Below are 10,257 nucleotides of genomic sequence, written 5' to 3'. Positions count from 1 at the left end.
CTGTGAGCTGAGTACCAGATCTCTTGTTAGGCCAAGTGAAAGGGAATTCAGTGTATCTTAGATCAGAGATATTTGCTTCTTCTATCTTGTTTAGGAAAATATCAGCTTCAGCTTGATTGATGGGATGCTGGCTAAATTTTTCATGATCATGAAGGACAAAGTTATAATCTCCCATAATCAACCAAGGTTGTAGGATCAGAATCTCGCAATGACAATACAACAACGTCGCATAACAGTTTCAGGGAGAATATAATAAATGACGTCATCTAAGATCACGAGAAAGATGTGATAGTCCTGCGAAAATTGGAGAGCATGCGAAATTAATATTTTTAAAGTTGCGAGAATGTCGCGAATCATACCCTAAAATAAAGCACAGATTAGCTGTCATCCACTATGTATTTCCCTATAAATAGTCGTTCAAGTTGTAAAGAAAAGGGAGAGATCTTTTTTGAGTAAGAAACAAGTAAATAGGAGAGAGAAAGTCTAGAGCAGAGATCATTCTTGATTTCTTTATCTTTTCTTGTAAGAATATTCAAAGGTTGATCAATAAAATTAAGAGTGTAAACCTAAAAATGAGTTGATTAATAATGAAATCATATGAGGGGTGTAGTGTAGGATTTCATGCAACTACATAATGGCGCTAGAAACAGGGACATTGAAGATCGAAAGAGAAGATTGTTGTTGAGAATATTCAAATCAAGAAAGTGATTAAATAAATTAGTGAACCAGTTAAAAGAAAGATGAATAGAATTAATGAAGATGACAAAAGATTGGAGTGTAATATGATAACAAAAACTATGGTTAATGAATTCTATGAAAACATCAAAGGAAGAATACATAAACGAAATTTTGAAGGAAGGAAAGTTATGGCGGTAGAAAAGACATCACCCTTGAAAGATTGGGAAAAGGAAAAAATTACATTCATGGCGGCAGAAATACCAAAAGAAAATTTGAACCACACATCTCCATTGGTTATCACAGTGCCTATTACACGAAAAGAGAAGGAGACAACGACAATATCCACAGGAGAATGGATATTGAACAGAACTTTAATCGATACAGGAATTTCAGTGGATATAATATTTTATCACGCATTCCGGGGAATGGGATTTAAAGATGAAGAAATGTCCAGTTCAACATATTTTGTTCACGGCTTTGGAAAATCCACAACAAAACCTAAAGGAGAGATAGTGGTACGAATTCCACTTGGAGAAATCGAAACACATGTAACGTTGTGCGTGGTGGATATGGAATCTCCATATAATATGTTATTAGGAAGAACATGGATACATGCGATAAAAGATGTGGTATCAACGTTGCATCAATGTATTAAATTCCCCACACCAAATGGAATAGGTGAAATCAGTAGAGATGTTGACAATGCGAAATTATGTCATCAAATTGAAGTAAAGCATTATGAAGGACAAGCAAAAAAGAAATGATTTCGCAGAAAGTTGGCAAAGGAAACAAAGAAAGAAGAAAAATTTAGAGTATACATGATAAGGCAAAAGAAGGCAAAGGAATACCCAGCGAAATTTCGGAAGAAGGAGAAGGACCTATGAAAACAATAAAAAAACCAACACCAATGGGAGAACCTAAACCCAATTACACTGCCGCAGAACCAACAAAAGAAATAAACGTTGGGACTATAGAGGAACCTCTAATATTGAGAATTGGAACCAAAATGGATATGGAAGAAGAAGAAAGAACTGTTAACTTGTTGCAAGAATATAAAGATGTTTTCGCAGGAAGCATGGATGAGATACCGGGAATAGATCCATCAATTGCATGCCACAAGTTGGAGATTAACAAAAATGTGAGACCATTTAAACATAGAATAAGAAAAATTGCAACAACTTACCATTCCCAAATAGAAGAAGAACTGCAGAAAATGCTTGATGCAGGAATCATAAGAGAAGCTAAATACCCAGAATGGATAGCAAATATGGTCATTGTCCCAAAGAAAAACAAAGGAATCAGGATTTGCATAGATTTCACCGATTTCAACAAAGCTTGCCCCAAAGATAGTTTTCCGTTACCAGATATTCCTCAAATGGTGGAATCCGCAGCGGGAAATGATAGGGTATCATCTTTAGATGGGTACAAAGGGTATAACCAAATCCCTCTAGCTGAAAAAGATCAAGAACATACTGCTTTCTTTGCCCTAGAGGTTTATATTGTTACACGAAAATGCCATTTGGTTTACGAAATGCGGGAGCGACATACCAAAGAATGGTAGAGAAGGTGCTCGCAAAATGGATACACAAAACATTAGAAGTATACGTGGATTACATGTTAGTAAAGAGTAAAGAAGCTAAAGACCATGTACAAGACCTGAGGGAGATTTTTGAACAAATGCGGCAGTATAACATTAAATTGAATCCCGAGAAGTGTACTATTGGAGTTGCATCGGGAAAAATTTTAGGCTACATTATATCAAAGGAAGGAATACAGGTTGATCCAGAAAAAGTGCAAACAGTTCGTGACATGCCAACACCAGCAACAATAAAAGATGTACAGAAGTTGAATGGGCTTCTAGCTTCGCTGGGGAGATTCATTTCGCGATCATCAGACAAATTCAATTTTTTTTAGATATACTCAAGAAGGGTTCGAAATTTAAATGGACTGATGAATGTGAAAAAGTTTTTCAAGGGATCAAAGAACATCTTATGAATACAACTATTTTACAAAAAGCAGAATCAGGAGAAGAATTATTGATCTATCTTGCGACGACATTGCATGCATTAAGTGTTGTGTTATTGCGAGTAGACGCAGGAGTGGAGAAACCCATTTATTACATTAGCAAAACTTTTAATACTGCCGAGAAGAATTACTCAAAGATGGAAAAGTTAATCTTAACATTAGTTTATGCATCATTTAAGCTCCGCATATACTTTCAAGCACACAAGATAAAGGTATTAACAAAAGTACCAATTGACTCAGTGATGAAGAATTCTAAAAGATCCGGACGAATGGAGAGATGGAATGCACAAGTAGGCCGCTTTGATATTAAATATGAAATTTTGTCTTCACCAAAATCACAAGTTGTTGCAGATTTCTTGGCAGAATTTCCTTTAGAAGAAGATGAAGCAGTAGAAGAAATGATGGATGTAGAAGAAGAGCATGGAGATCCAAAATATTTATTAACATAACCAAATAGATGGGAGATATTGGTAGATGGATCATCAAATGGGGAAGGAAACGGAGTTGGAATTGTTTTAATTTCGCCAGAAGGAATAAAGATGGCTTTTTCATTCAGATTGGAATTTGCATCCACTAATAATGAAACAGAATATGAAGCTGTGATACATGCCTTAAAATTCGCAATAGAAATGAAACTAGAAAATGCCAGGATCACTAGTGATTCGCAGCTATTTATTCTCCAAATAAAGGGAGAGTATACTACAAATTAACCATCCTTGAAGAAATACAAGAAGCTGGTTGAAGAATTGTCAGCGAAAATCCCAAAAATAAAATGGAGGCACATTTCAAGAAAGGATAACAGACTCGCAGACGCTTTTGCTTTCATCTCAAGCATGATGACAGATCCAACTGCGAGATGCATAAAAATACAAACACTTGTGTCACCATCAATCAATAAATAAGAAGAAAACGTGGATGTGATGATAATAGACAATGAAGAAGAACAACAAATTAACAATATCGCAGTTTGGAGAATGGAACTTCATGCATATTTGGCAAAAGGAGAAACACCAAGAAATAGATTGGAAAAACACAAGTTAAAAATCCGTGCAACGAATTATGAATTAAGAGATGGGTTGCTAAACCGAAAATCCTTTAATGGACCATCACTCAGATGTTTGACACGAGAGGAGGGAGAAAAGGTGCTAAAAATGTTACATAGTGGGGATGCTGGCAATCATAGTAGAGGAAGATCTTTGGCACATAGAGAAAAAAATGCAAGGTTATTACTGGCCATACATGCATGAAGATGCAAAACAAATATCAAGACGTTGCGAAGATTGTCAGCGGCATGGAAAGAAAATACATGCACCTGGAGCACCATTGTCATCTTCAACAAGTGTGTGGCCTTTTGGAAAGTGGGGCTTAGATATTGTGGGGCCATTTTTACCAGGGTCTGGACAAAGAATGTACTTAATAGTCGCAACAGATTATTTCACAAAATGGACAGAAGTGAAGGCAGTAACATATTCGCGACAAAGATATCTTTACATTCATATTCGAAAATATCATTTGCAGATTCGGAATTCCTGCACAGTTGGTATCTGATAATGGGAAACAATTTGAAGGACAGAATATAGAAATGCTACTTAATGCATTCAAGATAAAATGTGGAAAGTCTACTCCTTTGTATCCACAAGCTAATGGGCAAGTAGAAGCAAAAAAAAAACAATTGCAGATATATTAAAGAAGAAATTGGAAGGACATCACAGAGCATGGTGCGAACAAGTACATAATGCAGTATGGGCTTATAATACAACTAGAAGAGAAGCTACTGGAATGTCACCTTTTTGTTTAACATACGGAGTTGAAGCGGTGTTACCAACAGAAGTTGTTATTCCGACAACAAAAAGAGAAGCTTGGGAGAAAAATCTTAGTGCGGGCTTGATTTTAAATAAACTTGATGAATTAGAAGAAAGAAGAGAAAAAGCTTTACAACATATGGAGAATTATCAGCGAAGATTAGCCCGAGAATATAATAAACGTGTCAAAATACGCGAATTTCAACCAAGAGATTTAGTTCTGCGAGAAACACCAATATATCAGCGAGAAAATGGTGGAAAATTAGCGAAAAAATGGGATGGACCTTACATCATTAAGGAGATAGTTGGAACAGGAGCTTATAGATTAATGGATCCAGAAGGAAGAGATGTTGGTCATAGATTAGACAGACCATGGAACAGGTTGTACTTAAAAAGATATTATCCGTAAGAAGCTTTGAGAAGTTATGGATTCTGAAAGAATAATTGCAAGATTACTCATATCAAAACAAGATCATGATGTGCGAAATTTTCGCAGAGATAATCACAGAACAATGACATAAAAGAAAGGGGCGAACCTTTATGGCGTACACCCTAGTTCGCGAATAAAATTTCGCAAGAGGCAAATGTAAGACCTAAAGTACGTCATATTAGGGGGTACCTGTTGCATGGCTCAGGGAAAGGCTACACCGCCACCGGAACCTGAGTCATGGAGATTTGGGGTCAATAAAGCCCATCCGGGAGAGGCACCTTGGATTCTCAGCTTAAGCATATGACTTAGGTTGGGCGACTAAGGTAATAAGGACTCTCCAAGGAGTGCAGATCTGATCAAGGCGCCGAGGTACACGGTTGAGTCAAGAGTGCCAGGGCGTTTGAAGCGTTTGCCATTCTTGACAAGTCTTGGCTTATACTGCACTCGGCCTGAAGAAAACCCCACTTAGGGTGCAGTCTCGTAACCATAAGCCCTATAGGTAAAAGGGATAAGAGGCTGCGAAAACAACTTTGTTGTTAAGACTGGATGGGAGGAGCTAACCTTGTATGGTAGTCTCCTTGAAGGGGCAACCAGGGGGAGATAAGGGCGGCACCCTCCATTAGGGAGCTGATAAGTGTCTTAAGACGCAAATGTCATGAGGCTTTTATTCGCAAGGATTAAGGCTTGTCATATTTGTGCAACAATCCTGAAGAGGCAATAATACAAAAGAAAAGATAAGACGAGATCAATGGGTTTTCGCATGAAAGTGCGAAGACGTCCTGCGATTTCGTCGCAAGACGGCAATGTCATGGGGCTTTATTTTCGCAAGAATATTTAGGCCTGTCATATTGTCGCAACATTCCTGAAGAGGCCATAATACAAAAGAAAAAGTTAAGGCAAGATCAATGGGTTTTTGCATGAAAGTGCAAGGACGTCCTGCGATTTTGTCGCAATGACAAGAGTGGCATAATAAGACCTTTAATTAGGAAGGCAAAATAAGACCACATGATAAAACAAAATATTATAAGTATTCGTAACAGATTATTTTTTGCAAGAAAGATAATGAGAGGCAAGTATGGGAATCAATACACAAGAAGCATTATCTTTCTCAACAAAATATTAAAAGGAAAAGTTGATTCCAAAGTTGGTTGAAAATGTAACTCGCAAAAGTGATAAAAATAAGACAGTTCAAGAAGACAAAGCTAGATAAGAAGCTCAAGCTTCAGTATTAATTCAGTAGCAGGAGATAACAAAATTCTTCGCCAATATTCTCGCAAGCTCCTTCATTTCGGTTTGATCTTCGCCTTGACTAGCATCTTGATTATCGCCAGCAAACTTACTTCTTCAGGAGAAATTTCTTTCTCATTTGATTAACACCAGCAGATGCTTCTTTAGAAGGAACTCTTCTTCATCTTCCAAGAAATTATCCTCTGCACCGCTTTCGTAATCATAATCACTATCAGCAGGACGAGGAACTTCATCATCATCTACTTCTAAAGGATCAATTGATGTAGGAGGAAGAGATTTGGACAATAAAATGTCATTTACAAGGACTTCAGCCCGGAGATGAACTTGACGAAGAAGTGCTCTTGATGATTCCTATCTTGAATATCCTTAAAATAAGCAAGATAATCAAGTCTTCTTTCTGCTGTCGCGAGAACCAGTAAGAGAGACGAGCAATGCATTTTCTTTGCGAATTTTGGCATATTTAGCCTCCAAACAGAAAAAAGAATGAAGATTCTTCTCAGACTCTGCGAAAGATAGAATACAAAATTTCATTAAGATGAAGAATTCAAAGATATGACAAAGAAAAGATAATTAAGGCAGTCAAACTATTATGACTACCTTCCTTTTGCGAAATAAGGTGTTGAATCAAGGACAGACAACTATTCTCCCAACGGTCCATTGCGTCATCAAATTTATCTCCAACTAAACCTTTAAGTCGAGACTGAAGATTTTTCTCTTTAGAAATAAGAAAGGCATTTTTCTTCGCAAGAGAAGAATAAGATTCTTCTAATTTGGAATATTGTTCTTTAAGCTGATTCGCCTTTACACTTAAAGCTATTCTACCTTGAATGAGTGTATCTCTTTCAGCGATAGATGACTCTGTTACTTCTTTAAGTTCATTTCTCAAAGAGCGAAGAGATTGCTCTTGGTCATCACATACTTTTGAAGAATACTAAGTTGTTGCGAAGATATCGCCATCTTGTTTAAATAAGTTCGCTTCTTTGAATAAGGTTTTATTCTCATCTGATAAAGTTTCCATCCCTAAATTAACTTTAGTTAAAGAATAAGAAAGACGAGATACTTCATTACTTAATAAATCTTGTCTTTGAACTAATTGGATATTTTCATTGGTAAGATTATTTATATGATCAAGAGAATATGAATAGAGGTTATCTAATTGGTTATATTTATCCATCAAGATTTCTTTATCAACACGGGGTTCTTCAACAACAGATTCAAATTGATATCTCTCCATTATTCGTTTCTGGTTTAAAGCTTAACATGCGAAAGAGGGATTTCAAGGATAATTAAATATGGGAAGGATAAAACCATTAAAAAGGAAAATTAAAGACAAAGATAAGAAAATAATACCTCTCAATTCATCATTCTTCTTGATAATTAAAAAGGAAAATGGATATCTCTCAATTATTCGTTTCTGGTTTAAAGCTTAACATGCGAAAGAGGGATTTCAAGGATAATTAAATATGGAAAAGATAAAACCATTAAAAAGGCAAGTTAAAGACACAGATAAGAAAATCATACCTCTCAATTCATTATTCTTCTTGCGAAGATATTCACGATCCAGCAAAACGTTCTGAAGCTTCTGATTTTCGAGAAGAAGAGCATTACATTCTTTTTCCAAAACTGTCTGCGAAGCAGCTCTGTCAGAACCCAAATGCTTGCTCAGAATTTCACAAACATTAGACTTGATAGGATCAATAGAAGACTTCTTGACATCATCCATAACTTCAGAAAAAACTTTGAAGGCAATATTTATCCCTTCCACGGTTTCTTTCGAAAGAGGAAGAGACTTAGGTAGAGAACTGCTAGAGATAGAAGGTTGAGAAACATTCTCAATGGGAAGAGAATAGGTTTCATTCACATAAGGATCAATAAGGGGGGTTTCAATCATTGAAAGGTCAGCTGAAGAAATGAAGTCTGAGGCAGCTTTTTCGCGAATTGGAGATAAAGATTTATCTTGCGAAGATGTCGCAGGAGATTTAGAAGAGATGAGTAAGTGTAAGTGAACATAAGTCTGAACAGTTTTAAGGTGGCGAGATTTCTTGAGAGGTTTATTAACATCTTTATCACCCTGCGAATTACAATCCAGATAAGAAACAGAGGCAACAATATTGTTATTAGAAAAGGATAGTATTTCTTACTACCTTCTCATTCGCAGACTTTCTTTTATGCGCAACAACCTTATGCTGCGATTTGGGAATGTTAGGGTTCTGAACTGTAAATCTAGTGTTGGAGGCGCTTTTGCTGAAATAACAAGAGTATGGGAATCACATAAACAACATCAAATATGGCAATAAACAAGATCAATTTCAGCAAAACTCATAAAGAAGAAAAAAGAAAACTAACCTTGATGAATCCATGGAAAACAATAGCAGGGATATTGTTTTGAAGAAAATTACGAACTATGAAGATCTTCAGAAGAAATAGTATGAAGATGAAGAAGAACTTAAAAAGATTGAAGAAGAAAGACGAAAAGTTGCAATAATGAAATTTGCAGAAGAACGATGAAGTTGCAGAGAAAATAAAAAGAAAAAAAGAGAGAGTGAGAAGGAATATATATAAAGAAATTTTCTCCTCGAGAAAGTAAACACGATTAATACGGAAAGATATAAGCGGTTAAAAAGCAACGGTTACAAAAGACGTGTCGAGAAATAGATGGAAGAAAGAATACGTGTAATAAATGCAGAATATGAAGAGGAGAACAGCTGCGGCATTTCCCACATCATTCTCTACTTCTCATAAAAGATATGAGAAGAGGCAAAATGTAGGATCAGAATCTCGCAACGACAATATTTCAGCGAAATTATCAACAACACAATACAACAGCGTCGCAGAACAGTTTCAGGAAAAATATAATAAATGACGTCAACTAAGATTACGAGAAAGATGTGATAGTCCTGCGAAAATTAGAGAGCTTGTGAAATTAATAATTGTAAAGTTGCGAGAATGTCGCAAATCATACCCGAAAATAAAGGACAGATTAGCTGTCATCCACTATGTATTTCCCTATAAATAGTCGTTCAAGTTGTAAATAAAAGGGAGAGATCTTTTTTGGGTAAGAAACAAGTAAATAGGAGAGAGAAAGTCTAGAGCAGAGATCATTTTTGATTTCTTTATCTTTTCTTGTAAGAATATTCAAAGGTTGATCAATAAAATTAAGAGTGTAAACCTAAAAATGAGTTGATTAATAATGAAATCATATGAGGGGTGTAGTGTAGGATTTCCTGCAACTACAAAGGTAAGGAGTTAGCAGCAAAGGTTTTTTTAATCCTACTCCAGGAGTGTAATTTATCATTAGTAGTAAAGGGACTCCCATAGTAACCAGTAAATATCCAAGGTTCACCATGTAAAGGTTTAATGATGGCATTGATATGATGGTCAGAGAAATCCTCAATGGTGACATCAAGGTTGGTTTTCCAAGCAAGAACTAGTCCTCCAGCTGTTTTAGCTTTGCCCTTTGGTTCTACAAACCAGAAATTAGTGACTCCTATATTTCCTAGGAGTTTTTTTAGATTTCTAGCTTGTTGTTTGGTCTCAGATAAGAAGATTACTTATGGATTATGTTTATTTAACATGCTGTCTAGGTATCTAATAGTGTCAACTTGTCCTAATCCTTGGAAATTCCAAGCTATGACAGAGTAAAATTGCCAAAAATAATATATAGTATGATATGAGAAAATGATGATTTTGTAACCTATGAATGAGTAAGATATCCTAGCAGAGTAACTGACAGTTAACCAAAGGTCAATCCTCATAGTTAAGATGCTGCGAGTGTAATTATATAACTGGATTATGATGTGAGTTACCTGGTTGTTTGTAGGAAAATTATATCCTTCCAGATTGCTAGTAGTATTGCTTGATAATTGTTCCTCATCCATTATTTGCTGGTTGTTGTACCTCTTAGCTGAGTGGTATGCATTCCACTGCATTGTTTGGTCCTCTGGCTCATACAGTTTACGTTTAGGATCCACAAGGTGGGGGTGTTGATCAGCATCGAAAACTTTTAATTTTATCTCATTTCTTCTCCTCTCCCATAGTAATCTTTTTTCTCTGGAAGTATCCTCCATCATCTGT

Source organism: Papaver somniferum, unplaced genomic scaffold, assembly GCF_003573695.1.
Source record: "Papaver somniferum cultivar HN1 unplaced genomic scaffold, ASM357369v1 unplaced-scaffold_18, whole genome shotgun sequence".
NCBI classification, from domain to species: Eukaryota; Viridiplantae; Streptophyta; class Magnoliopsida; order Ranunculales; family Papaveraceae; genus Papaver; species Papaver somniferum.
This window is presented reverse-complemented; position numbering follows the sequence as displayed.